The sequence below is a fragment of the Berghia stephanieae genome, chromosome 2 (assembly GCF_034508935.2).
Source record: "Berghia stephanieae isolate SIO BIC M18660-M18661 chromosome 2, UCSD_Bste_1.3, whole genome shotgun sequence".
Lineage (NCBI taxonomy): Eukaryota > Metazoa > Mollusca > Gastropoda > Nudibranchia > Aeolidiidae > Berghia > Berghia stephanieae.
The window spans coordinates 128,005,645-128,021,946 of record NC_088361.1 but is presented as its reverse complement, the minus strand read 5'-3'; the positions used below and the strand labels follow the sequence as shown (position 1 = coordinate 128,021,946).

Sequence of the window (16,302 nt, the reverse complement as noted above, 5' to 3'; positions counted from 1 at the left end):
AATTATACTACACATTTATGAATAGCTGTGTGAAGAATAATATGGGATTGTCAAAGAATTCAAGATTTTCAATTGAAAGCACACGAGATAAAGTCAGACAATTTTGCTGTTAAGGGTTTTATGCCACTTTCAACACATTTAGCATGGGTCAAAGTTAGGTCATTTCAGCGCCAGTATAAATGAAGAAAATGGGAGAGCAAAAAAAGTTCTAGAATGACAATTAAAGTACCCAGGAGAAGGTAAGACAAAGGAGATTGGTTCAAACAGGAAACAGATGTATATTCCAAGAGCACATTATCAAAGTACTTAGTTTGAGATCACCTAAAAGTCTCATCCAGACACCAGCACAGGTTCCCACTCTAATAGGAATACACTCAAAATGTTTTACAAATCATATATATAACATAAAGACAACATAATACAGTTATAACAGAGAGATGATTTACAATGAAAAAAAAAATCATCTCCTAAAACTAACTATACATTTGACTGTTTCCCCTCTCAGCCAGGGCACCCGGCCAGGACGAGGACAAAACCAAGTAATCTCATTCCAAGACAAAGACAGAAAGCAAGTTGGAAAACAGATACAGGGGGATAGAATTTATTTTTTAAATGAGCTTTTATATAGAGCAATATCCACTAATGTGCTAAAAGCACTTTACAAGAAGACACAGTAAGACCTCCCTGCCCACTATGAATAGTTCAGTGTTGTATACAATGGAGATCCAAAAGATTTTTTAAAAATGCGTACAAAGTTGCAAAATCGAAAATAGAGCACTAAATTTGATAATAGGCAAATAGACCATACCAGTGTTGTATTAATAGATAATTTAAATTTACTCTTTATAGACACTATAAATAGTATCCACTTTTAAATCTAATATAACCCAACCAGATAATACTATACTGAACTCCCGATATGAACGTCCAGGTCAACAAACTGATTAAAGTGTTTAAGAACACTATAAAAATAAATGCGTAAATGCCAGAGCAAAAATGCATAAGACTACACATCTTTTCCTTTTTACTGGCGCTGAAATAACCTTGACTTGGAACCATGCTAAATGTGTCGCAAGTGACGTAAAATCCTTAAAAGGTAATTATCACTAAATTGTAAAAAATGTCAAAGAATAATTATAACATATACAGCCCAAGCCAATAATTGGAACGCCATATTTTCAGAAGTCGCTTAATTCCAGGTGATCAAATATATACCGAGCCATATTGACACGAGCAAAAATGGAATTTTTTTGTTTGTTTATTGCTTTAGGTCTCTTCCAACACAAATGAAGTTATATGAGAGACCGCTGAAACAAAAAAACAAGCAATCTAACAAAAATAGTACAAATGTAAATCAAAATCATAACCTAAAGATATAAGCTAAACTATAAATAACTAAGAACAAACAGGCAGAAGATTTACAGAAAAAAAAAATATCCCCTGTCAAAAATACAATCACAAACCAAAGAAGCAGGATAGGCAGTAAAGAGAAGAAGAAACGACATCACTATCGGATCGTACACCCATGCGAACATCATAGGTATATGATTCAAGGGTGATGCTCCCATCCAACCACCCGCAAATGGAATTTTCTCATAACTTCACCAAGCGAAAGAAAGTACATTAACTAACAATGACATTTGAGTCTATCACCGCCCATTACCTGTTATATAGTTAATGAAAGCTCATGTAATGACACAATTGTTTCTGTTGAAGAGGAATTTTTATGTTTTCAAGGGTTTACGGCGCTTGAAAAACACATTTAGGTCATATCAGCGCCAGTAAAAAGGATGAACATTGGATAATAAAAACATTCTAGATGTACAATTCAAAGGACTTAAGGAAAAAGTATGACAAAGGGAAAGGGTTCAAATAGGGAACAGATGTAGATTCCAAGAGCACACTATCTCAGTACTTTGAGATTCTAAATGTTTCACTGCACACCAGCATAAGATGGCACTAAGAGGAATACACTCAAATGTGTGCAAACCATATGTTTAAATTAAAACTAAATAATCTCATTCCAAGACAAAGACAGAATGCAATTGGAAAACGGGGGCATAGAAGACGCAGCAAATACCTCCCTGCCCACTATGGGAGGTCAGGAACCCCACCCAGACGATGAGGAATACAGCACTGATTAAAATGTGTTGTAATTTATTGTACAGGATTCATGCGTCTTTAAATCACCAAGCAGTACATCAACATGCCATATAAATTTGTGGTCATACTCACTCTCCCCCATTTTCCATCCCTACCAAAAACATAATGTCAAATGTCGAAAAAACAAACGAAAGACAAAATACATTAAAGATGCTATGAATTACAATATACACAGCTACTGTAATATAAACGATGTGTAGTTGTTGACATGTTCCAATTATGGAGGCCACTCACTGAGGGGGTTAATGCTTTTCCAATTAAGCTGCTAGCACTGTCCTCCCATCTTTACAAATCCTGACCTCCTGCTGAGAACAAATGTTTTACAATTAAACTTGTTGAATTTCCAAAAGTTCCCAACTCCCGATGAAAACATCAAATCCAACAGAGTAACAAGGAGTTCAATTGTCTATAAAAATAGCCAACGTCTAAATAAAAAACCAAGTTTTAAATCATTGTACTGTTCTACTGAGTTACAACAACACATGCTTTTAAAATCTCTTCTCTCCTTTCAGAATCAAGTCCTCAAAGCTTTTTATTGTGAAATGCTGATGAACAAGGAACTGACACAGGACTATGCTGGTGTTAGGTAACAACTCCTTGAGTCAACTTTGCACAATTCCATGTCCAAGATGATGGTTTTAACTTTGTACACAACATATAACGTTTTGATTGAATCACAAACTTCATCTACAGTACAGAACGAATCATCTCCTGTTAGTGTTGAAATTCAAATGAGTAAGCAGTGTTGAAAAACCTCTGATAACCCATGAAGCTCCTTATTCCTTCCATCAAAGATGGTTGTCCACTCATGACCACACTATATGTGGCATTCTTGTGATCTATATTTTTCTGAGCAGGAACAGCTCGCTGTTCATCAGTAAAATGTCTGGTACTAGGATAGGGACAAGCATCTGAGGAAAAAAAAAATGGCAATAGGTTAATAACGAAAGTAATCTAGAGAAATCAGCATTTATTCATGAATAACCAAGAGGTGACGATGTACAAATGGTGGTGTAAACAAGGCTTGGAAATATGGAGCCAAAGATCCCCCTAGATTGATAAGTGCTAAATAAATGAGCAGTCTATTAATCTATTGAGATTAATCCTGACTACTTTAGATTGGGACCACCAATCCATCATTCGAATTCTAGAAAAATACACCCATGACAAAAACAGATTAACTCAAATTTCAATCATTCTTGCCAAAGTGGAATAAAAAAGGCTTTACAGCTGAGATACCCTTGTTGAAACCCAAGCAGAGGAACACAAGATTACTTTGAAAATCTTCTGATAGGCTATCAATCCAAATCGAACACTGAATCATTGATCAATGCGTCAAAGAAATTTGATGAAAAACTCAAGCACCATGTGTAATAAAGCCCAGAATTTTTGTTTGTTTCAGTGCTGGTGGTGACAAAAAGTGAAAAAGTAGGAAAATGTTGAACGATTGCCCCATTTCTACTGCACTAAACCCCACTTTTAGAGCAATTGAGATGATAGACTATCATTGATACTCTAGCTAACTTCTGGAGAGTGGAAAACTGCACCTGTGTGTTCCACCACACATCAACTCTCACATTGTTTTGAGAAATTGTAATTTTAAAAAGGAGGAAATTCCTCCTCTAAACTACAAAACCGCGGATTTCCGCAGATCCGAGGAAAACCATCGGCACTCTTGTTTATAAATAGAAAATCGTCATACACATGCAGATGACACAACTTTTGGGACATTATTTCCAAGATGACTAAAGCACTCCCCAATAACAACGAAAACTATGGACTGCACTAGCACAACGCAAGTCCAGATATGATCTGTGAAGATGCACAGTCAGAAGTGCAGAAAATCACCTTTGTGCTTTATTATCTAAGTACATCAACAAACAATTAATTAAACAATATCTCTGCCATATGCCATTGGAATGAAACATACATCCATACACTATTTTATTTTAGCAGGCATTAGATGTCGCTCGATTAGAGCGATATATAGTTACCTGCTAGGCAGCGCTCAGAAATTATTCGTCCTGACTGCATCGACTTTCCCAAGTTTAGTGTTGTGACCATTTATTCATTGCTCATTTGCCTGAGAGTAACAATAATATAAAAATAAAAATGAGGATTTGTCAACTTTGAGAACCAATTATTGTAAAAAAAAATTATAATAAATAAATAAAAATACTAACAGATGAAACCATTGAGAGGAGTGTAATAGTAATATTCTTTAATACCTGCAACTTCGAACTCAGTCCCAGTGCATGCACCTCAAGCTCGTGCAACAGCAATAGAAAATTTAAAAAATTTAATAATAAATGCAAGATTTCAATGATCTTATAATATTAACTTCCGAAGCGTCACCCCGAAATAATACTGCTTCATTGAGATTGGTCACATTTTTTGGGGTCAGGTTATGTTAATGGGATTTCTACTCACTCAAATATCATGTCCAGGAAATGATTTTATAGTTAAAGCTGAATCATGGCCCTGACCCTTTAACCTTTAAGTTGCCCATCTTTGGTGCTGCCAGGCTGAACACGAACACCACTACAGATACTGGAATGCCATCTGAAATTTAGATTAATCAACATTAATAGTAATGTACAAAACTGAATGTTATAACATCTGCAATATATATGCAGGATGCCTACATAAAATGTAAAAAGAGCAAAACACTAAACAAGGGACATTCGAGTTCAAAACCCTCCTTTACCTGGATACCTCTGTATAGAGCTTTTAGACTTGGTGTAGTCTCCTTCGCTCCTCCTCATCTATTAATGATTGGACCAATTTTTATAATTGAACTTGTTTCCTAGGGTGCTGCTTATCTCCAACTCTGCTTTGAATTTATTCAAATTTTTTGCTGATACTGTGGTTTCTTGCAGTTTATTCCAGTTATTTACAATTCTAGATGAAAAAAAGTTCCTTCTTTCATTTGTTTTAAAACGTTCTTTTTTCAGTTTCTTGCTGTTTCCTCGTGTCTGAATGTTCTTGTTTGGTTTAAGGAATCCTGCCTCTACCCTGTCTATTCCCTTTACTATTTTATATGTTTGGATCATATCTCCCCTTCTTCTCCTGTAATCTAAGGTCGGGAGATTTAATTCTTTCAATCTCTCACAGTAGGTTTTTTCTTTCAACAGGCTTTGTCTCCCTCAAACTTCGGATACCATATGCAGCTTTGATCTAACCATAGTCTTGTAGATGGTAGTCATGTGTTTTGTTTTCAGATTCTTGAAATTTCTTTTCACTATTCCGAGTGTTTTACTAGCCTTAGATTGAACATCTTGAATTTGCTTCTTGAAGTTTAGCTTCCTATCAATAAATACTCCTAGGTCTTTTTCCCCATTGGATTTCTGCAGGGGTTTTTCTTTCATTATATAGTTTGCTTCTCTGTTGTTTTTTCCTAGGTGAAGAACTGCACATTTATCTACATTGAACTCCATCTGCCATATTTCGGACCATTCTTGAAGCTTTTTCAAATCTTGTTGTAAGGTGTTTCTTTCTTCTTCTGTATTAGCTACTCCATAGAGCTTAGTATCATCGGCAAAGATTTTACATTTAGATGATAGATTGTCTGGCAAGTCATTGATATAAATCAGGAAGAGAACTGGTCCCAGTACACTTCCTTGTGAAACTCCACTTGTTACCAGTCTCTCCGTTGATGCTGTTCCATTCACTATCACTTTTTGTCTTCTATCTTTGAGGAAATCTCTGACCCATTTGACTGTCTGATCATTAATTTGATACTGTTCCAATTTCCTGATTAGGCGCCAGTGTGGAACTTTGACAAATGCCTTTCTGAAGTCGAGGTATATGACATCTAAATTGTTGCCTAATTCCAGGTCTCTCGTCCAGTCATCCATTGTTTCAAGTAGGTTTGTTACTGTAGACCTTCCCGCCATGAAACCATGTTGATCTTTGCTGAATAGTTTGTTCTTGGTCATATGATCAACCAACTTTAGCCAATAACAGACAGTTAAAACATGAATACATGACGTAAAATCCCGTTAGACCACCAAAACAAAGATAATAGCACAGTGCCAGAATACAAAATCACTAAATAAAAAACGCATTCCAGTCAAAACCCATCATTCAAATTGTCATGCCTGCCCAATGTGTAAGTCACACATATAAAAGCAGGGTTCAAATTTTTTTCTGTACAGCCCACATATTTGTCAACGAGCACAGAATTACTGGCCAATCTAAAAATTATAAAACTATTTTTACAGATTCATATAAATATAATAATAGTAACTTGCAAACCTTCCTTAAATTAAGGGTAATTCAATCACCCGTTGAATCAAGTGATTTGAACCCGGGACCTTCCAGTTCAGGGTCAAACAACTTCACCACTACTCACTACACTACAGATCCATCTGACCTGTGGAGATATCCAATACAAATTATGTTATTAAGAAGAAATAGAAAAACAGAATCCACAAAAAGAACTGAATGTCACTTGTATTTTGTTGTTATTGTAAATGTCATTTGCAAATTAGCAGAAAAAACATGCAAAACTAATAATAATAATATAAGGTTTAGGTCGAGATCGGATTTTTTTTAGTTTTTTTAGTAAAGGTGCTTGGGTGTTTGTTTTTCCTAGTATTAGGGTTAAAGGTACTAGGTTATAGTTATATTTATTCTTAGGCTTAATCGAGGGAATATTTGAGTTGTTTCCCTTGGCACTAGGAGCTTTCTGAAGGACTCACCTTTTTAGTTTTCATTCTTTTGTTCTTCAATTTTCTCTTAATTTCAAAAATTCGCTTACATTTTCATTCACCTTTCTGGAGGAGGGGGAGGGGCAGGGTAGTATTATTATTGCCATTGCTAAGCCAGTTTTTTAAAAAAAAAGAAAATATGAATTTGAACTTGAATCGCAGCAAAACCAAACAAGTAATAAATAGAATTTAAAAAAAAATCAAACTCGCCTCTTCAACATAAAGAGAAACAGTTCCATAAACGAAAATACGGTTTTACATTGTCATTAGGTTAGGAAGCCAAAATTGGCCAGGGACCAAGATTTTGATCTCCCTCCGCCTCCTAGTCTCCTCTCCTACTCAACTCCAAGCCTCTCTCTCTATGAAACTTTAGTTAATATTTATTGGTGGACATATGAAAGTCTATAGCCATAACCGCTAATAGGATCTCCCTTTTCATGTGTAGATTTAGTTGCAATACAAGTGGAGAAGAGAGTCAGAGTGATGATGTGCTAAGAAGATAGACGCGGTTTTCTTTTTGTTTTGTTTGTTTTTTACGCTAACATCCTCAAACTCCAATAATAGAAAAAAGGAAAAAAGCATCGTTCCTAGGGGTGGAGGTGACAGATTTGAATACGCTAAGACTAAGGAGGATGAAAAGTCCTCCGACTTAATTATTTTACCGTCAGCTTAAACTTACTCTTCATCTTGATGCCATTGACCATGTTCCTTTCACGTTTCAGTTTTGCTTTACCTACAGGGTTGCCAGATTATTTTTCAACAAAATGCCAGGGGAAGACTCAAAAAATGCCAAAACACTCAAAAAAATGCCAAAGTCTGTTGACTCCCACCCCCACTAAGAAAACTACTCACTTTTGATGGACAATTTACTATCATATCCTGGTGGCTTGCGTGTTTTCTTTTCTTTTCTTTTTTTTTTTTGAATTATAATTATACTAAATTTCCTGTTGGGGTAATTTTTTACCAACTGACTACTAAGTGGAGTGCTAAACCACTACACCACGGTTGGATTTTAAGATTAAGAGTGAAAAAGAAATACATTAACATGAAAGGTAAATACGTAAACAGTTAAATAATTATTGACAATTAAGAAACCTAACTGTTTCGTGTTTCTTATGAAACTTAATTAAGAAAAGGTGTCATTTGAAGTATAATATACAAGAAAAGAAAATGCCAAATGAAAATGCCAAATGCCAAATGATTTTTCTAATGCCAAACGGTTTTCAAAAATGCCAGATTTTTGGAATCTGGCATTTAAAATGCCAAACTGGCAACCCTGTTTACCTACTCTAGCTAGTAGCTACCTATTATCGAGGCAACTCCACTCCTTTTTCTTGTTTAGTTTTGGCGGAAAAATTATATCGATACCAATAATACTCGAGACAGTAGTCAATATATTTAATTATTTACAGCGATGGTTCACCCATGGAGGACACATAGGTACTGCCATACTCTAAATTTATCAAATCCTTTATTTCTTCCATTTTAACTCCAAATATAGATGTCAAATATTCTTAAAAAGCCATTTTATCTAGTTTAACCCAATGTCAATACTATTTTGGTATCGATAAAAAGCATCACGTGACCACGTCGCCATTTTAGCCACGGATTTGGCGAGCACTCCGTCTCACAGGCGAGCCATTGCCAAAGACTGGTGGCGCCATCTGGTGGATCGGGACAAATTGTCTCACAGCATGTGAGATAATTAATATTACCATTTAAAGCGCATAGAACACGACATCAGTTATGCGCCATAGAAGTGGCCACTGCATTTCACTTATGCAGTGGTTGGCACACCCGCAAACTGAATGTCCTAGTCGGGGACCAGCCACTCCCATATGAGCCGCATCCAAGATATTTCGGGGTGACGCTGGATCGCAGCCTTACCTATCGGGTGCATCTCGAAGGGGTTGCCCGGAAGATAGAGAAGCGGAATAGTCTTCTGAGGAAGCTGGCGGGATCGACTTGGGGCGCTAGCCAAGTGCTCCTGAGAACGTCCGCCTTGGCACTATGCTATTCCACCGCGGAGTATTGCGCTCCAGTGTGGGGTAGAAGCAGAAACATTGAGAAGGTGGATGTAAAACTTCGCAAGTCGATGCACATAGTGTCAGGAACGCTAGCAACCACCCCTAGAGAATGGGGCCCGATAATGGCAGCGATCCAGCCCCCCGATGTCCGAAGGGAGACGATTACGGGAAACTGGCTGATTAAGATCAAAGAGAGAGGGAATGGGGATACCCCTCTCATGCGCATAATGGACGGTGCCCCGTTTCGAGCCGAAATAAGTCCCGGCAACCCTTGTACGCAGAATTCCTGACTATGGACAGAGCTGCACATACGAGATGGAAGTCGGTTTGGACGAATTCAATCCCTCGTGGGGGCGGGGACCTACACTCCTCTAAGCTTGGTGAGAAGTTGCCAGGCTTTGATACCTAATACCAGTAAGAGGAGACACTGGGTAGCTGCGAATCGGCTTCGGTCGAGGAGCTGCCTAACGGCAAGTGCGTTACATCGGTGGGGTCTAACTACCTGTCCAATATGTCCACGCTGTGGGCAAGAACCCGAGACGGCAGAGCATCTAGTCGAAAGGTGTGTTGTGACGATGCTACCCGGCGGGTTTCCGACGGTGCACGAATGCGGACCGGACTTTGCTGATTGGGTCGATCGTCATAACATAATAGTGTGAACCATAAGAGGCTGCTGCCATAGAAGTGCTTTTTATTGTTATTGTTATTATTATTATTATTATTATTATTATTATTATTATTATTATTATTATTATTATTATTATTATTATTATTATTATTATTATTATTATTATTATTATTATTATTATTATTATTATTATTATTATTATCATTATTATTATTATTATTATTATCATTATTATTATTATTATTATTATTATTATATTATTATTATTATTATTATTATTATTATTATTATCATCATTATTATTATTATTATTATTATTATTATTATTATTATTATTATTATTATTATTATTATTATTATTATTATTATTATTATTATTATAATTGAAGCATTCAAATACACACATAATTTATACTCTGTTAGCATGAGCACTCTAAATCTTGATTCCACCAGCACCACCAGAGGACACAGATTCAAACTCTCCAAGGAAAGGTGTTCTCTAAACCTTAGGCAGAACTTTTTCTCAGTTCGGATAGTTGACAAATGGAACCGCCTGCCTGCAACAGTTGTCGACGCCCCTTCATTGCAGGCATTCAAGTGCCGTCTTGATGCTCATTGTGAAACAGAAAAATACTGTTTGTAAAGTTAAATTCAGACACCTCCCTTCCACTATGTGGCATGCCCAGTTTTTAGAGACTTGAATTAAATACGTTCACGAATGCACAAGAGCAGATAAAAGGCTGTAAAAGCCTACATAAATCTGGACTTATATCATATCATATCATATCATTATTAGTGTTATTACTACTACTACTACTGCTGCTACTGCTACTACTACTACTACTACTACTACTACTACTACTACTACTACTACTACTACTACTACTACTACTACTACTACTACTATTATTGCATTGGCTGTCCGCACCTACAGACTTTATTACTATAATACCTATTTTGACCTTTGATGTCTCAAAAGATCAATTTGGTCTAACTCGACGATTACTTATTTGCAGGTCTGATAACATTTAATTATGGGCTCATTGTTGTAATGAAAATCTAATTTTTTTAAAAATCACGCAAAATATTGTCTATTACAACAATGTTAAACTAGACCCATACATGGTTCCAGATGTCAGACCTGCCTATGTGTACACGTTGGTCTAACTTAATGTACACGATAGTATAACAATTAAGATAAAAAGTGCCTGTGCTGTGATTTGTCCACGTCAAAACCACTCCACGTTCTTAAAATTTTCAAGTTGGGTTATGATGGTATTGTGTTAGGGTGGAGACGGGTGTTTAATTCATTCGCGCTCACCTGTGGACTTTATTCCTGGCCGATTGTGACATTATTTGGTGACTCTAAAGATTCGTCTTGGTCAATCTTGATTTCCACGATAGTATAATATTTATTATCGTGATTCGTGGAGACAGCTGGCCGGCAACGTGCTCAAGAGCACAAGCCACGATGGATGATGGTAATTTTAAAAAATTGAGCTTTATATAGCGCCATATCCACTAAATGTGCTCAAATCGCTTTACAACAGCAACATTTAACATGATGCCTGTGAGTCATAAGTCACAATATACCTTTATTTACCTGTAAATTTTGCGGGTTTTCAACTAGTCGACAAAACGAAAAGCGTGAGTTTTTCAATCGCGCAGTGTCCAGTGAATATGCTCAAAGTGCTTTACAAAGGATCTCAAGCCAACAGCAACACCGAACATGTAGGACGAGATTACACACACATTGAAAGGATCTATCATAATTTAGTCTAGACAGAAACGATATTGTTACCACTGTTCTGAGATCTGAGAGGGGTGGGAAAATAGTACAGCGAAGCTTCTATATACATAATTTTGTGTTGCCCAGTCCACGGCGGAATTCGAAAGTTCGACTTACAGATGCCAAACGGAGTGCCCTATACCACTCGATCAGAAAGACCTATAAACAAACGTATTCTAACAAATGGGCTGCAGAATTGTATGCCCCTCGCCGATACAGCGATGATAACCTTCCGCAGAAATTGGTTGTTGTTTTGTTTTTTTTTCCCCAGAAATTTCCGTTGATTTTGTTGTGTCAAAGATATTCATTCCATGATTAAAACTCAGGCTGTCAACTGCTAAGAGGTAGTACTCCTGAAAAATTGCCACCATGTTTTGACGTCATATTTTGACACTTGTGCTTAGTTGCATGCATTTTGGTGACACTCCCATTTTTATGACGTTAGCCTAGACAGACTGGCGCCAAATGTTAAAAGTGACACAAGACCAATGGTGTCATGGATGCGTATGGTCCAAAGGGATGGGGATGGTGCGACGGGTACTATTTGCAGGTTTGATACCTCAAATTTATTTGGGCTCCTTGAAATGGCAATACTCTAAAACTATCCCAAAATATTGTCCATTACAACCATGTTAAATCAAGCCGACAATTGCGTTCGATTAACGTACACGTTGGGACGGTACAAATGAGTCTAGGTTCTTTTTTTAATGTTTTGATATATATATATATATATATATATATATATATATATATATATATATATATATATATATATATATATATATATATATATATATATATATATATTATTTAAAATATTTACCACAATGTTTGGGGCAGTCTACATCGATGTTTCAGGCTTAATTTGCCATCTTCAGGACTGAGTTGTGTTTGTTGGTCAACAAAACAACTCAGTCCTGAAGATGGCAAATTAAGCCTGAAACATCGATGTAGACTGCCCCAAACATTGTGGTAAATATTTTAAATAATAATTCGCTCCATTACTACATGTCGAGCACTTTTCGTACCATATTTGTATCAAACACGATTCAATATATATATATATATATATATATATCCCTGTTACATCCGAGTCCATCATCTCGTTATATCCATGCATTCGGTATCTGAATTTGAAGTGAGGCAATAAGAAAAAAATAAAAAGCGCATGGAACACATTTTGAATTTTCTCCCTGGGTAAAACTATGCATAAATGAAATGTGATCTCCATCCCTTTAACTCCCCTTGCCCCCATCTGCCACTTAATTCAGAACAATGTAATGGTTAAATTCTAATATGATGAGAAAAAAATCAAACAACCAGAAAAAAACCCCCAAGAAACTTGAGCATTAATAGCTCTTCACAAAAAGGTCCATAGCCAACAGCGACACTTAATAAAGCAGGTCGAGACATGGTTGCTTGTAAGGCGTTAGTATATTGGGGTTTTGTTTTTTTCCAACAGAGACAATGCTTTAACAGCCAGGTACTCATTTTACCTGAATACAGTGAGAGAATATGAGTAAAGAGCATTTTCCAAGGCCTATGTACCCCTCAGAGCAAGACTCAAAATCTAGACTTACCGGTTCGAAGGCGAGTGTCGTAACATAACCCATGGCCTATGATATTTTATGTTATTTTGGCATTTAGTTGACTGTGACATACTTATGAATTTCCCTCCTTTTTAACATATTGCCATTATCATCACTGCAGATGGTTTATATTTATCTATCCTCTCAATATTTTGCACAATTGGGTCGAGAAAAACATTGAGGCAAACCAATAATAAACAGAGATCTCAAGCGTCTCTTGAAACATCAAGAGTTAAGGCAGTCCTAAAGTAGTCCTTCAGAGTCATGAGGCCCATGGAGCCAGAGTTTATCCCTTTTTCTATAATGTGAAACGGGCCATAGCATTTCTTGCTATCCTTTGGATAGGATGCTAGTCTATCGCAAAGTACTGAGAGTACTTAGATCTAACAGACCCAGCTACCCAATCACTGCCGGTGGACAAGGGGGTCAGAAAGAATCTCGATTGCACCCAGGACTGTTCTCAGTCCCTTTGCATGTGAAGCGAGTGCTCTACCAACTGTGCTATCGGGAGTTAAAGCAGTTAAGGTGGGAAAAAAAAAGATATTGCAATTGGTAAGTCGACAGTGCCTTGCATAAAGTCAAGACCAATGGAGGGAATTCATCAAAAGAAAAGAGATTCACCGAAGCATCCCAGTTGATTGATTAGGCCGGCAATAAGTCGAGTAAGTCAGTACATATTGGTTAGAACACCCTAACACCATACCATTATAACCCTAAATAGCACTATTATAATATAACATAACCTAGAGTTAGAGCTTTTTCTGTTCCATGTTTTAATTTGCTAGTGCTAGACAAAAAAAAAAAAAAAAAAAATCCTGGGACATCCAAGAGTCATTTCCACGCACATAAACTATCCAATATTTTTTTCTTAAAATTTTTCTTAGATTGCAAAATCAGGATGGTCCCAATTTTATCAGGACAGTTGGCCGCTATGCATACGCATACCCTCTCAATGTCACCACGGATGGTTCACATTTGATCGTAGCTGATGTTGAAACTCCAAACTGCACCCTGCAGTTATCCACCAGAACTTACAGAACGTTTTCAAAGCGAGTACATGTTAGACACTCCCTAACATTGGTCCTTTGACATTTTTTGACAGAGAATGGTTTCTCTCAACTTTGGAAGAGAATGTGTTCCTGTCCCAACCTAGTAAGGCTTTATTCAAATTCAAAGCAAATCTTTATCTCGATCTTGCATTCCTTTTCCACATTGTAGTTCGGGGCACACATCATTGTGCACTTGCGAGTTAGAGGAACTAACATTGTAAAGTGCCCTCTGAAATTAAAATTCTGGGATTTCACTTGGTTCATGAGTAAGGACAGAGTGCAATGCAATCTTAAATGGAGATTTATAGTGTTGCTAAGGAATGCAAATTTTGTGAAAATGTGTCCTAAGTCATTTGTGCAGACCATGATTCACTAAGATAATGATTAGAACCATTTTTTAAAGAACTTTTTAAATTGCTCGCAACACATTACCTTTAGTTTATTTCAGCAACAGGAAAAGTAAAGGGGGGAAAGGAACACAATAGGATAATCAAAAGATTCCAGATCTAAAATTTAGTTTTACTTACTAGCGTCAAATAAAAAGTGAGACAAGACCGATTCAAACAGAGATTTCATTTTTCTAGTCTGAGACCACAAAAAGTCTCACCCAGGCACAGATATAAGATTCCCATTTTTAACCCTTTCCTTGCTAACAGGTTCACCATAAGTCAGGCTGAATTGCTAAGGGAAATTCACAGATCCACCCCCAATTGCTAAGCCAAGGGACATAACTCTAAATTCAAACACACTAATATTTTTTAAACAATCATATAAAATCACCAAATTCATTTAGAATCAAATTTAATACACCATATTAAAGCCAAAAGAATGCAGTTTAAGAAAATATATACTTTGTTTGGGTTTCTTGTCCACAATGTCTTGTAAAAAATTAATAAAATCCAAAAAATGAAGAAAGCGGATATGAAAAGGCAGTGTTTTTGTTCTTTCTTACTGTTTTTCTGTCACTTTTTTAAATTTTCATGAAATTTTGAATAACATGAAGATGGATATTGCACAAATGGCACCCTGTCGTGGTCTCCCTTGTTCTGCCACTTGCCATTTTGATGCCATCCACAGCACACTGATAGCAGCGTCGCTTGCGTCCAGGCATAGCTGACAAGGAGTGTGTTGATTTTCAACTGGGCACAGTTTCAAAACGAAACTGAATAAACACATCCGGTTTCGATATACGGAATCGTCAAACCCAGATTAAAAACACGGATTTCGCACTGAAACGAAGTTTCTCGAGAGCTCGTTGCTATGTTACGCTAAAACGAGGCCGTTCGCAAGAGATGCATCCAGTCCCATTAGCATGTGATCGGTAATGTCGCATTAGCAAGTAATCCGTAATGTCGCATCCAGTCGCATTAGTAAGGAAAGGGTTAAAAACCCCACAAAAATCCTACCGAATTATTTGTTAAAAAACATAAAATAAAACAACCAAAAAGTTGCTTAAAAATATAGCGTAGCCTCATTAAAAAAAAAAGAAAAAAAAGGTATATACATACATATATGTGCGGCTATGTGGTCTTCCACTCGCTTTCGGATCAGAAGGTCCTGGATTACAGCCTCGCTCGGTGCGTAGTTGAGTCCTTGGAATAGGCTCTTTACTCACATTCTCTCACCATAAACAGGTGTAAAATGAGTACCTGGCTGTTAACAGAGAAAAGATGTAATATCGCCTGACAGGCGTTATGTCTAGTCCTACATGTTAAGTGTTGCTGTTGGTCAGGGACCCCCTGTAAAGCGCTTTGTTGAGCACGTTTAGTGGATATTGCGCTATATAAAAGCTCAACTATTTGTTGTTTTTTTTTTTGTATAATACCAAATCCGTTCCTCTCAGTAAAAGACGAGGCAAGTCCTGGAAAAAAACAAAAAAACAACTAAATACCCAACCCCAAACAGTTTTATCCTGGATCAAAGACAAAAATCCACACGGTAAAGACACAAAGGTGGACCAAAATAGAAATTGCTCCCCACACCCCAGTAATTAGTTGGTACACCACATCCATGAGAACAATCTTGGGCAAAATCGAGATTATTTTATGATTACCCCCCCCCCCCCCCCCCCCCCCCCCCACCGGACTGTCCACCCAGTGATTCAGTGCAAAGTTTTTGGACATTTGCTGTTGTAATCAAGACTTTTCTTAGAGGCCAAAAGCACAAGACTCCTCTAATTTACTCTGGTTTATTAAAATGATAAGTTATTAAGAACAGCATGCTTTAATTTAAGTCCTATAGAAATATGCCATTAAACAATATTTAAATATTCAAATTAGTCACATTACATTTGTAAACATGACCAATTCGTCAAAAATAAAAATGTTATCTTAGAAATCCTGCTT

The 16,302-nt window shown here is 36.8% G+C and overlaps 1 long non-coding RNA gene across 2 annotated transcripts; it reads right to left on the bottom strand.

Moving 5' to 3' along the window:
* Positions 1-618: 618 nt before the first annotated feature.
* Positions 619-8,477, bottom strand: LOC144966586 (uncharacterized). 2 transcript variants are annotated; one of them, XR_013644242.1, is made up of 6 exons: positions 8,160-8,477; positions 7,555-7,608; positions 6,421-6,538; positions 4,594-4,725; positions 4,158-4,246; positions 619-3,074 (listed from the first exon to the last, which is right to left on the bottom strand). It is a non-coding gene; the product is annotated as an uncharacterized LOC144966586 (long non-coding RNA). The 2 variants fall into 2 exon arrangements; XR_013644243.1 differs by lacking the exon at positions 6,421-6,538.
* Between the last annotated feature and the right edge of the window lie 7,825 nt (positions 8,478-16,302).